Here is a 13,821-nt window from a genome sequence, read left to right on the forward strand (position 1 = left end):
GAATACTTAATCCAATATGACCAATATAGATATCTTTATTTGTATTAAAACACACAAAAATCACCATATTTGACTTATTTAATCACAATAAAAAACTATTATAAGAAATATCAAATCAATATGACATTTCTATCATCCCTAAAATTAAAATATAGATACTAACATTTAAAATTATATTTTGGAAGCAAAATGATACATATAACAATGTTTTGTGTCTCATTGGGCAGAACTTGTGATCATTGTGTCACTGACAAAGCACTGAAGTAATTGCTTTCCTTGTTCCAGACATTAAAATGGGCAGGCTAAAAAAAAATGTGCTAAAATTTGAGCAGGACATTTAGTTGTTTGAGAAATTCTATAAGGAATCTCATTAGCTAATTTTTAGCAAGTATCTCTAATGCTATCTTTAAAACACAGATTTGGATAAGAATATTTTAAAGAAATACAGCCATGAATTTTAGGCAATTTTGTTCTGGAATATAGCAGGCAGAGAAAGTATAAATGCAAATTCTAAACCAAGTCACTTCATAAATATTATTTTTATATATTATATGCATACACACACACACACACACACACACCCCTCTCATTTGATTTCCATACAGACAATTTACAGTCATGAAATAATTTTAATTTTGTTTCATTACAATTTGTTTTTATAATCATTTCATTTTATGGCAAATACTCTAGGTTTTCAAGAACTTAGAAATTTCAAGAAATAGTCTTAAGTTTTCTTAGGAATGTCAAATATATCCTTCTTATTCCCTGATTAAGTGCATTCAGTTTCAAGAAATAAACTGAAGTATTTTTATATTTGTTAATTTTGTTCACAGACTTCCCTTCTGTAGAAAATTATTTGTCTGAAAAGTTGTGTTACAATTAGAAAGTTAAATCATGATCGTATCCTATACCACTTATAAAAATGAATTACAATCATCTTCATTTTTATCCTGTGCACGTGAAATACTGAGAAAATGCACTTTTAAGGATTTAAGTATCCGAATATTAAATATGATTTTATTTTATGAATAAGCAATTCTTTTTAAAAATGGTAACTTTTTTATAACAAAACATTATTGAAAACATTATGTACTGGCAAACTGCAGTGCTTTAACATATTTTTAAATGAAGAAAAATGTATTAATTGATCAAGACCTTCAAAAGAGCTAGTCTTATAATATTTTAAATTATAATTAATTACTTTTGTTTTGTTCAATGTAATGGTTTCCTGCATGATAACCACCCAGAAGCAGAACAGCACAGAAAATATTAAGTATAGGCTGATATTCTAAAAGGTAATGAAATTTAATGAATAATTTTATAACAATCACTCTATGAAATGTGTGAAGATATTAATTTCTACTATATGGCACATTAGTCTCACACTATATATGTTTTTTCACATACTTTTATTTTCTTTTTAATGCTAAAACTATTATGCAAGACAACTTGCACATGTGAGCATTACACTTGGATTATTAAACATGAGCTTGTCTTTTTTAAAAATCAGGAAAAAACCCTTTAATTATTTTTCCTTCTTTTCAATATCCAAAATTTTATGTATTTATTTTTTTGAGAGACAGAGTCTTGCTCTGCCACCCAGGCTGGAGTGTAGTGGGGAAACCTCGGCTCACTGCAACCTCCGCCTTCCAGGTTAAAACCATTCTCCTGTCTCAGCTTCCCAAGTACCTGGAACTACAGGTGTATGCCACCACGCCCAGATAATTTTTGTATTTTCAGTAGAGATGAGGTTGCACTATATGTTGGCCAGGCTGTTTTCGAACTCCTGACCATGGGTGATCCGCCCGCCTCGGCCTCCCAAAATGCTGGGATTACAAGCGTGAGCCGCTGTACCCGGCCAATACTAAAAAGTTTTGAAATAATATATAATTCAGAACTAGTGTTAACTTTTTATGACAGTAAACATCTTCCAAAAATATCCATATTTTTGAAAATTGAAGAGTTATATGACAATGTCTATCTTTTTATTAAGGCATTTTTTATGTAGTTAATACTATCTTCTGTATTTTAGTATTTAACCATTTCAAAGAATCTTACATAAAAAAATCTGTCACCACAATCAGTGGGTAATCAAATATCGATGTGGCCCCAAATTTTGTTGGCAAGATTAAAGAACGGTGACTTTTTATGACTTAAAAGCAGACTCAATGTTTGCATATTAGTATTTATAATTTACAGCATTTTCTAACTTCAGACAATAATAGGCTATTCTATATAAAATTGCCAAATTAAAAAAAAAGGAAACAAATATAAAAAAATTAAATTCAAAATTTAAATAAATGTACTTAATAGCTTACACAAGGCATTTATCATCCAATTTTTATTTTTGATGAAAGAGTGTGAGAATCTTCTTTGCCTTACACTGTCTTTTTTCTGAAGAATTAAAAAATATATCCATAACTATTTGCACACAATATTAATCTAATATGGGCAGAGATAGGAGCAGACTCTCTAAAAAGAAGTTGAGAAAAAAGAAAAATGAAATTCATTTAAATAATATTACAAGAAAAGTAGAGTTATATTTACATTTTAAGTGTCACGGCAGAGTTAAGAAAAAGTGAGACAGAAAAACATGGGGCCGGGCGCGGTGGCTGAAGCCTGTAATTCCAGCACTTTGGGAGGCCGAGGCGGGTGGATCACGAGGTCAAGAGATCGAGACCATCCTGGTCAACACGGTGAAACCCCGTCTCTACTAAAAATACAAAAAATTAGCTGGGCATGGTGGTGCGTGCCTGTAATCCCAGCTACTCAGGAGGCTGAGGCAGGAGAATTGCCTGAACCCAGGAGGCGGAGGTTGCGTTGAGCCGAGATCGCGCCATTGCACTCCAGCCTGGGTAACAAGAGCGAAACTCCGTCCCAGAAAGAAAGAAAAAAAATAAAAACATGGAAGCTTCGAGATGGTGGACAACTGAATACTGGTGGGAAAAAACAGACGAGAAGCAAGAAGAATTATGTAAGATAGATTTTCTCTTACTTCTTATAGGCATTTACCAAAGCAAATGTCTATACATTGTTAGTATTTACATTCCAACTGAAATGATAAATAGTAAATTCTAATAGTATACAAGGATTCATTTTCATTGGTGAAGTCTGTTAATGCGCTGGCTGACATAAATACACATATTCTTATTTCTAAAGAATTGGGATAAAAAAACTGATCTTAAATGGCATACAAATTATTTACTATAACATGTATAAAACTAAATCAGATATGTTCTTGACAGCTACAAAACAGGTTTCCCTTCAGAGTTATGATTATATTTGCTGGCATCCACCTAATCCTTTATAAATGCTTACTGAATGGCCCAAGCCCTGGAGATAAAGGATATGACATTGTTCATGCCTTTAAAGAGCTTATAGATAGTTGTAGAAAATGAGTGTCTATAAGTGCAGGAGTCTTAAGAGTGCTGGCAAAGTATATAAAGGCTATAAAGGAGACACAAAGTTTAACTGGGCAAAGAAGGGATAGGTAAGAAAATCCTTGAGAGATGAAGATATTTCCCTAATGGTCTTTCACATGTGAAATATCAGTACACTATTTTTTCACAACCAAATATTTACATAAATTTGATCACTGTTATTTCTGTGTTGGACAGTTACTGTTTCAAATCTAAACTCATTTTAGCAGTGATGAACTGCTTAAATAATTTTATTTATTTATTTATTTGAGGGGGTTCTCCCTTTGCCATTCAGGCTGAAACACAGTAGCAGAACCACAGCTCAACATAGCCTTGAACTCCTGGGCTCAAGTGATCCACCTGGTTCAGCCTCCTGAGCAGCTGGGATTACAGGTGTGAGCACCCAGCTTAATAATATTTCTTATAAAGTAAAAGAATTTTTACTTAAATCTTCCTTATTCTAGACTTACAACTTATTTGTTACATCAAATAAATATGAGCTAAGATTAACAATATAATTACACTAATTACATTAGCATCAACTGCTTTTCAGAAACAAAGTAATACAATTACAATTTTTCTATTTGCAATTACAAAAGAACTTCTATAAGAATCCTATGAGTTTTAAAAATACCACATAAATAGGTTTTAATATTGACATGTTTCTAATTAAAAACAGACATTAAGATCAATTTACTCTTTCTGCAAATAAGAACTCCAACTGATTGTAGTTTTATGGCTATAAAGGAATGAAAACGTCTATAGGCATCGTATTTCTTCATCATCATGCCAGAAAAATCATAAGCTATTTAATAAAACCATATCTTAAAACAAATGCAAAAGAAGTTCCATTATAATTTGAGAACTTCCAATTAATAGTATGAATTATTTAGGGCTGCCATATTTACTACATATATATGACATTACATTTATAAAGCATTTCCTATCAATAGTGGATACCTGTTATTTTACTCAGTCATTCAATTGGTATCCAATCATTCTTCTTCTGGCAACAGAGCCCCAGTTTTCCTTTGGCAAACACCCTTTCTCATTCTTAGTTTATGTGCCTCAGGTAAGGCTGATAATCCTCCATACCTCTAGAACAGAGGTGTCCAATTTTTTGGCTTCCGTGGGCCACATTGGAAGAATTGTCTTGAGCCACACATAAAATACACTAACACTAAGGATAGCTGAAGAGCTTAAAAAATGCCAAAAAAAAATCATAAAAGTTTTAAGAAAGTTTATGAATTTGTGTTAGGTCACATTCAAAGCCATCTTGGGGCTCAGGTTGGGTAAGTTTGCTTTAGAAGTGAAAACATGACCCAGATATGACCTATTGCTTGCTATATTCACACCCATAACCTTTACTGGTTTGGGGTTGAGCACATGACACAGGAAGAGTCTGAGAATTTGGTGAACTTGTTGGTAAAGAGATATTTATGTTCCTAATCTAGTAGAACACCAGCCTGGCATTGCTAGTGGCTACCTTACCACTATTATGAGAAGAAGAAGAATCAGCCTGAAAATAAAGTTAATTTAGATAAAAATGAGACTGCAGAAATGAAAAGAGAAAAACTTAACAGTATTTTGGCATCTGAATCTAACCATGTCTACAGCCAGCACAGAGGAAATACAACGCCCTTTTTTGCTTAAAGGAATTTGAGTTGAATTACAATAATTTCTAAAATTTAGGGGGCATCTATAATTTGTAACGAACAAAAAGTATCTTTGAAGTAATTTTACCTTCTTGCTATATCATGAATTATTTGCCTATCAAAATACTGACATTTCAGTTTATCTTTTAAAACTAATAGTCAAGATATCATAGTTCTGGTAAGAAAAGACAAGTATATTAATTCACTTTTTACCATGATATGCACTACATGATCTAACCAGATAAATGCCTTTTATTTTCCCAACGTATTACAATTTAGACTACTGAGGCTCCACTTAGTAGCATCCAATGGAGATACATGTGCCATTTTGGGGACTCTACATTGAATTGTAGTACATAACTAATTGAAAAAATGGTATATATTTTTTTCATTATAGACTTAGATAAATAACTGCCTGTGTGAATGCAGTCATTTGATAAAATATGTATAACAGATTTACATGAATGCAAGTATCCAAAGGAATTTAAAAAGCAGTTTTTTTTTAACTCTCCACTAGTCTGTATAATTTATTTTTGGTAACCAAACCAAAGGCAGATCAGTTTTCAGAGCAATGTCTAATATCTCTCATAAAATGTCATGCTGCCTGTCTCAAGCAGTTTTATCCTCCACTCACTACCAACTCAGATTTTAAACCTGGGAGCTATCTGTGAGTTGTCCTGCTCCCTAGATCTATATGTCCTATTATGTGCTATTGTTCAGTCCTACTACTTTATCCTCTCTAAAGCATAGTGTAGTATAATAAAAATATGGAATTGGTCATTAATAGATATGAGGTCTCACACTGGCTCTGGTATGTGGCCTTTCTTAAATCACTTTAGTTTCATCATCTATAAAATCAGGCAACTTAGTAAGACTGAGGATAAGGAGTCTTTATTTCAGCATTATGAGAAAATTCTGTTCAAAACTTTTCAACGAACCTCTCCTTCAACTCCCCACTGAATTACTCAATTTTCTAAAGACAAAAGTTTAACTTACTTATTTTTCCATTTAACACATTCTTTCACTTTGCCCCTGAAGCATTATTCAAAACTTAAAGATACACTACACTATCCCAAAGAGGGATATAACTTAGGAATAAGAAAAATAGAAAAAAAACTATGCTTTTCAGGTGAAGGACAAACAGAAGAGGACTTCAAACAATTCCTGTTATGTTGAGATGATGAGCACTCTAGACATAATTACTTCAAAAAAGAAAGCCACTATAAGTTAAATAACCATGAAAAAACTATGAAGGCCATAAAATAATAAACTATTCTGTAATCCCAGCACTTTGGGAGGCCTAGGCGGGCAGATCACTAGGTCAGGAGATTGAGACCATTCTGGACAACATGGTGAAACCAGTTCTCTTCTAAAAATACAAAAATTAGCTGGGCGTGGTGGTGTGTGCCTGTAATCCCAGCTACTCATGAGACTGAGGCTGGAGAATCGCTTAAACCCAGAGGTCAGAATTGCAGTGAGCCAAGACCATGCCATTGCACTCCAGCTTAGTGACAGAGCAAGACTAATAAAATGATTACAGGGAAGACCATTATTTAAAAATGAAAATAATTTGGGGTATTGTCTTCTTAATGCTTACTAAACCAGATTTTACTATATTGAGTTTATATTGTTGAAAGGCCGATGAGTCTTTATCATCATGTGTCAAGTTATCAAAAAGCTCTTTGAGATCATTTTAAATCACTTCTTTTTAGCCCAGCTCTTTCAGGGCACATATAATGAAATATATGTTCAGAGTTTTTAATAAGCAAAAATGTATTCTTAATTAGCAAAAATGTATTCAACGTATTCCAATATTTGAAATGAAAACTGTTTTCAATTTAATGTTGTAAATTAAACATGCAAATTAAAAAATAAAAAATAGCTACAAAAACGAAAATAGGTTTATGTCCATTGAAGTAGATGATGGAAAAGGGGTGAAAGATGAGGAGAGAAGAAATTCTATTTTAGTCATGTTAAGCTTAAAATCCCTAGACATCCAAGTAAAGACGCCACGTAAGTGTTGACTACGGGTCTGGAGGTCAGGGGAAACTTGGAAGTTAACATATAAATTGCATTTAAATTCATAGGAATAGGTGAAATTATTTAGGGGGAAGTAAAGTGAAACAAATTGTAAATTAAAGAATCAAGTAAGAAAATATTTCATTTCTAAAATAAAGATATTCAAGGTAGAGCAGCAAAATGGATCATTAAGTAAAAAATAAACCAAATATAGATCAGGAAGGGTTAAACTATTAAACTCTTTCTTTTTAAAATGTTGGTGGCTGTCAGTATATACTATGTTTTGCAAATCATATTGTAGTATTCATCAAGTTATGAAATGAGCATAATCTTTCACTTTGTTTCTCTCCTTCTGTAATTCTGGGAAAATTTCCAAAACAGAGAACACTGTATAATATATATTAGTACATTGTACAATGAACACTAGTACATTGTATAATGTATTATTGTTTTAGGCTAAGTGTTTAAAAGTCAAAACAGAGAATGTCATATAGAAAAGACAGTATGAAGGCACTATATGAAATTATAAAGATGCAGAAAATACCAATGCAAAGTTGAATATCTATATATGTAGTTTGGGTTAAGTAATGTAAAAGTATGTAATTCTATTCAGGTAGAACAGAAAGGGAGCAATAGAGATTGTATTTCAGATGAGCTTTTGTCTCTTACCATATAAACTTTGTCTTATTTTTTAAAAGCAGTGTAACAAAAGGAAATGGAACAATTGTCCAAAATTGGGCTGCAGAATAAATGAATCCTCCAAAGTAGAATAATTAAAAAATAATTTTAGCATATTTCTAGAATTTATTGCACAATTATTTATTGAGTGGCTACTACATGCCAGATATAATTCCAACTGTTGTGGATATAGGGGTAAATAAAAAGGATAAGAGCTCTACTTTCATAGGGTTTACAGTCCAGTAGTATATAATAAAAATAAAATATATATATTTAAATGTATATACAGTCATGCACCAAATAACAATGTTTGGGTCAACAAAAGACCATGTATACAATGGTGATCTTATAGGATTATAATGGAGCTGAAAAATTTCTATCACCTAGTGACATTGTAACCCTTGTTAATGTCCTATCACAAGGCATTACTCATATGTTTATGGTGATGCTAGTGGTGTAAACAAACCTACTGCTCTGCTAGTTGTACACAAAGTATTGCACATACAATTACGTATAGTACATAATACCTGAGGATGACAAATGACTGTTACTGGCTGGTATAGTTACTACACTATACTTCTTATAAATATTCTAGACTGTATTCCATTTACTTATTAAAAAAGGAAAGTTAACTATAACACAGCCTCAGGCAGGTCCTTCAGGAAGTAATCCAGAAGAACGCATTGTCATCATAGGAGAGGATAGGTCCTTGAGTATTACTGCCCTCAAAGATCTTCCAGTGAGACAAGAAGTGGAGGTGGAAGACAACAGCACTGATGATACCGGTAATCCCTGCATAGGACTAAGCTAACATGTGTCTCAGTTTATGTGTCTTATTTTTTAATTAAAAAGTTTTAAAAGTAAGACAATATGAAAAGAAATTAAATAAAAACAGCAACAAACAACCCCATTAAAAACTGGCAAAGGACATGAACAGACAAATCTCAAAAGAAGACATACATGTGGCCAACATACATATGAAAAAATGCTCAACATCACTAATTGTTAGAGAAACGTAAATCAAATCCACAATGAGATATCATCTGGCACCAGTCAGAATGGTTATTAAAAAGTCAGAAAATAACATATGTTTGAGAGGTTGCAGAGAAAAGAGAACATTTATATATTACTGGTGGGAATGTAAATTAGTTCAGCCACTGTGGAAAGCAGTGTGGAGATTTCTCAAAGAACTTAGAACTACCATTTGACCCAGCAATCTCATTACCGGGTATATATCCAAAGGAAAATGAATCACTTTATAAATAAGACACACGTACTAGAATGTTCATCACAACACTGTTCAAAATAGCAAAGACATGGGATCACCCTAGATGCCCATCAATGGTAGACTGGATAAGTAAAATGTGGTATATATACACTATGGAATACTATACAGTCATAAAAAGGAAGAAAATTATGTTCTTTGCTGCAACAAAGATGTAGCTGGAGGCCAAATTAATGCAGACACAGAAAGCTAAATACTGCTTGTTCTCACTTATAAGAGGGAACTAAACATTGAGTAAACATGGACATAAAGATGGTAACAATAGATACTGGTGACTCCCAAAGTGAGAGGTTGGGAGGGGGAAGTGGGTTGAGAACTTCCTCTCGAGCACTATGCTCACTCTCTGGGATCATTCATACACCAAAGCTCAATGACATGCAAATTACCCATGTAAGACACCTGTACACGTACCCCCAAACCTAAAATAAATGCTGAAAAGGAAAAAGAAAATTGTTTACAGAATAAGGAAAAAGAAAGAAAATATTTTTTGACAATATATTTGTGTTTTAAGCTAAGTGTTTAAAAGTCAAAGGAGCCAAAAAGTAAAAAACATTAACAAATATATAAAGCAAAAAAGTTATAGTAACCTAAGGTTAATTATTAAAGAAAATTTATTTTTATACAATTAGTATGTCCTAAGCGTACAGTGTTTATAAAGTCTACAGTATGTATGGTAATATCTCAGGCCTTCACATTCACTCACTACTCACTCACTGACTCATCCAGGGCAATTTCTAGCTCTGCGAATTCTATTCATGGTAAGTTCCTCATACAGGAGTATCATTTTTTATCTTTTATTCTGTATTTTTAATGTACCTTTTTGATATGTTTAGATATACAAATAATTAAGAAACCGTCTAAAGTATTCAGTAAAGTAACATGCTGTACATATTTGTAAACTAGAAGCAACAGGTTATACGAAGAGCCTAGGGGTGCATTAGGCTATACCTTCCAGGTTTGTGTAAGTACATTACGTGCTGTCTGTACAATGACAAAAACGGCTAATGCTGCATTTCTCAGCATATAAGTCCATCATTAAGCAAATGACTGTAAAATAGGCATGCCTGTAAAATAGTGAGTTGATAAATGACAGAATGTCTATAAAATATTTTAAAATTTTAACTAAGAAAATTCAAAATCATAGTTTTAAGTGAAAATTGTGCAGTTAACCTGAATGCCTGCTTATAAAAAGCAGTCTCTATGTTAGAAAATAAAGTTAATCTAGGAATAAAGGGCTTTTTAAATTTTTGAGTTGTTTATAGATTAATACTCTGATATAACCAAACTAATAAATAAGATAACATTAGAAGTAAATGTCTCAACTATGTTTGAAAATACATCCCCATTTATAAACTTATGTAACTAGGTAATTAAGTTATAAGGAAAACTTTCACAATTTGGATTTTTATTGTACCTTTATACATTTTTGATTAAGTCATTTTTACCATTAAAATTAAATATCAGTTGAAAAGTCTGATATGCCATATTTTTGACATGATTTATTACTTATAGTTGCTAATAGGTATTTTGTATTTACTGGGTGAATTATATATTTCTTATTATTTTAATTTCACCAGCAGTTTTCCTAAAGGCAATATTTCTTTTAAAACATGCCTGTATTTCAGTATCTTACTAGTAATGGGAGGTTGATTATGTACTATTACCAATGACTGTCATTAAGAAAGCGAAAATGTTATAAATTATTTAATACTTGACATAAATAACCATATAACCATAGATTAACATAGAAAATGTTACTGAAGCACATCTGCAATTTAACAAACTGGAGTACTAGTCACAAAACTACATTCTTTATATACGTATGTGTGAAATAGCTAATTTATAGTATTTAATAAATCATATATAAAAATACACAAATTTTTAACCTTCTGTTACCTGGCTAAAAGCAATTTGAATCCAGGTAATAAAAAGAAAAGTTTTCCTTTTCAAAAATATTGTTAAAGAGTAATTGAATAAGAAATATGAGCTAAACCAAACACCAATAAACTGAATTATAAGGCATTAGATTCAGAAGAAATGAAAATAATCAACTTATTGTCTCCTGAAACATTCTTAATTCAATGATAAAAAATTGGAAAAATAACCAAAAAGGGCAATTCTGAGGTCAAAACAAGGAGAAACACTATTTTTTTTATTCCAAAGTGAGAAGGTATCATACTCCCCAATTTGGCAAAACTAATTTTATCTGGGAGAATAATGTGAAGACATTCACATATCTAAGCATTCATTAAAAAAAATTACGAAAATTTAAAAAAATAAACGGTATCTAATTTTACTGTTTTAGGTATTTTCAATTTTAAATGGCTTTGCTTGAAAAATAAAAACTGTTGAACTCTATACACACACAAAGCAAGAAGATAAGTACACATTGTGGAATAAGGAGCCATTAAGTGGTTTGGTTATATAAAGGCATGCAAAATGTTTTGAGAACATAATTTTGAGAACATGCTGTATGCAAGAATTACTGCAGCTATGGCTGCAGGGAAAACTTTGTTGAAACAGAGAAACCACCTTGGCCTAATAAGTGGTCCAGAGAGTCTTGCAAATCTACCTAGTAAGAGCCAATACAAGACACAGTATCTATGCATTTCACCAATGCCTTAGCCATATATGAGACGTAAAATAAGGAATGTTACAGAGTGACTATTTCATTAACTCTTTCCCCCTGATGTGTACCACTTTCTTCAACCTGAAAATCTGAAAGTCCTAGGCTTTTCATAAACTTGAAATGTCTTCATATAAAATCATCCATTTAAAAGGAATTTTGGGAGATCACATAACCTGGTATTTATCAAATACTGTATTATAATACTTACCTGAAAACATTAGAGGTATGCTGCTTTCAGTGGTATTGTTAACTTGCCCTAAGTGATATCCGATTCCCATCACTGGGATGAATAATAGACTGTCTACACTACAGCACACGAGCAAACTCAGAAGTTTGCAATGGAATGAATATGGGTAGGAAGCACTTAATCATATCCATAATTTTTGGCAAGAATATTGCTAAACGACCTTAAAAACTCCTAATGTAATCTACATAAAAGGATCTCTAAGAGAATCTCTAACTGTATTTAGTAATAGTCAAAATTATTAATTTACTATTGAGAAAAAGATTTTTTTTTTTTTTTTGTAAATTCAGTTTGCCCTAAGTGTATGGTGTTTATAAAGTCTACAGTAGTATACAATAATTGTCCCAGGCCTTCACATTCACTAATTACATCTAAAAGGATAATCATCCTTTGTATAAAAGCCCTTCATAGATTTGTTTTAATTAGTAAACTCCAACTATTCTCAATGTTGAAACTAATACCTATCCTTCAACTTTTGTACATATTTAGTATTTTTCAAATAACAAAGTATGTATGTCATTTCATGGTAAAGTCTTGATGAATTAACACTTGAAAAAAAGAGACAGTGTCACATAGTACACAATTATCAATTTATTATCAACTAATGTGCTTTTATCATATAGTAAAGAGTGTTTCCCAAACATTTCAAGAGGCTTTATGAAATATTTATCCGGCTTTTCAAATATAGATATGAAATCTCATCCTAGGTCTATTAATTAAGAATCTACATAGGTAATTTTGATATAAAGCTAGGTTTGAGTATTTTTCATGTAATAACTCTAGAGGATAAATAAAACTATTACATAGATTACACATACTATTACATAAATTACCATTTAATTTGGCATTACTTTAAAATACGAAGCAACTGTCACTCCCTTTGCCAGTCAATAAGTGATTCCTCTAGGCCTGAAGCCTCTCCCCAGTGAGCCTTCTTGAAATTCCTCAGTAAAGCATCAAAAGAGTAGGAAATCAAGAAGCCAGGTAGCTTAAATGCACATGTAATGTCAAAGACAACCAATCTTCCCCTTGAGATATTACCACTTTATCTTCCTTAAAACACTGCATATACCACAACTGAAGTAAGTATTTTTTTCCATTCTCTTTTGTATCTTTGGTACTTTTTAAAAACAATGTGGAGATATAAGAACGAAAATGTAGTAATTTTCATATTCTTTGTCATCACTCTAATAATAGATGAACAATGTTTTTTGACTATCAAAGATAGGGCCAAATGTTTCTTAGCAACTTATTTTCTTCATATTGTATGATACTATTCTAGCCCAGTTTATGCAGATCTGACTCAGCATTTTAAATAGCTTCACCACATACTATTCTGCAATATCAGAATTTATTTAGTCGCTCTCCTGTTAAGTGTGAAATTACTTTCCAACTTTTATCACACATATGTTCTTGTATATTCAAGCATATTTATTCCCTGCATCTTTGCCAGCACTTTAGATTTATAAATAAACACACACATACATTTTGCATTTCTGGTATGTGAATTATACACAAACATACACTTTTGTCTATCTGATTTAACATAGTACAATAGTGTGATGTTGGTTCCAATTTCCCTGAAGACTGGTGAGGTTAAACATATTTTTATATCTGTATTGGACATTTCCATTTCCTTCTCTGTAAACTGGCTTTTCATTTTTCTATTGGGCTTTCACATTAACCTAGGAGTTCTTTCAACAGCAGAGATACTAATTAATTGTCATGTGTTGAACATATTTTTCCAAATATATTGTTGTCTTTTACTTATTAATGGTATATTCTGCTATGCCAAAAATAATAATTGTTTATATACTCAAAATATGGTAACTTATTCTTTTGTGTTTTGGATTTCCTTCTTGCTGAAGTCATCCTTGATTTCGTACACAATA

At 31.8% G+C, this 13,821-nt stretch overlaps 1 protein-coding gene across 6 annotated transcripts in view; it reads right to left on the reverse strand.

The window, feature by feature from the left end:
- The window catches only part of NOVA1 (NOVA alternative splicing regulator 1), a 136,560-nt gene that overhangs the window by 3,944 nt on the left and 118,795 nt on the right, over window positions 1–13,821 (reverse strand). The gene's annotated exons all lie outside the window — the stretch shown is intronic.

The sequence above is a fragment of the Cebus imitator genome, unplaced genomic scaffold (assembly GCF_001604975.1).
Source record: "Cebus imitator isolate Cc_AM_T3 unplaced genomic scaffold, Cebus_imitator-1.0 Scaffold104, whole genome shotgun sequence".
Taxonomy (NCBI): Eukaryota; Metazoa; Chordata; class Mammalia; order Primates; family Cebidae; genus Cebus; species Cebus imitator.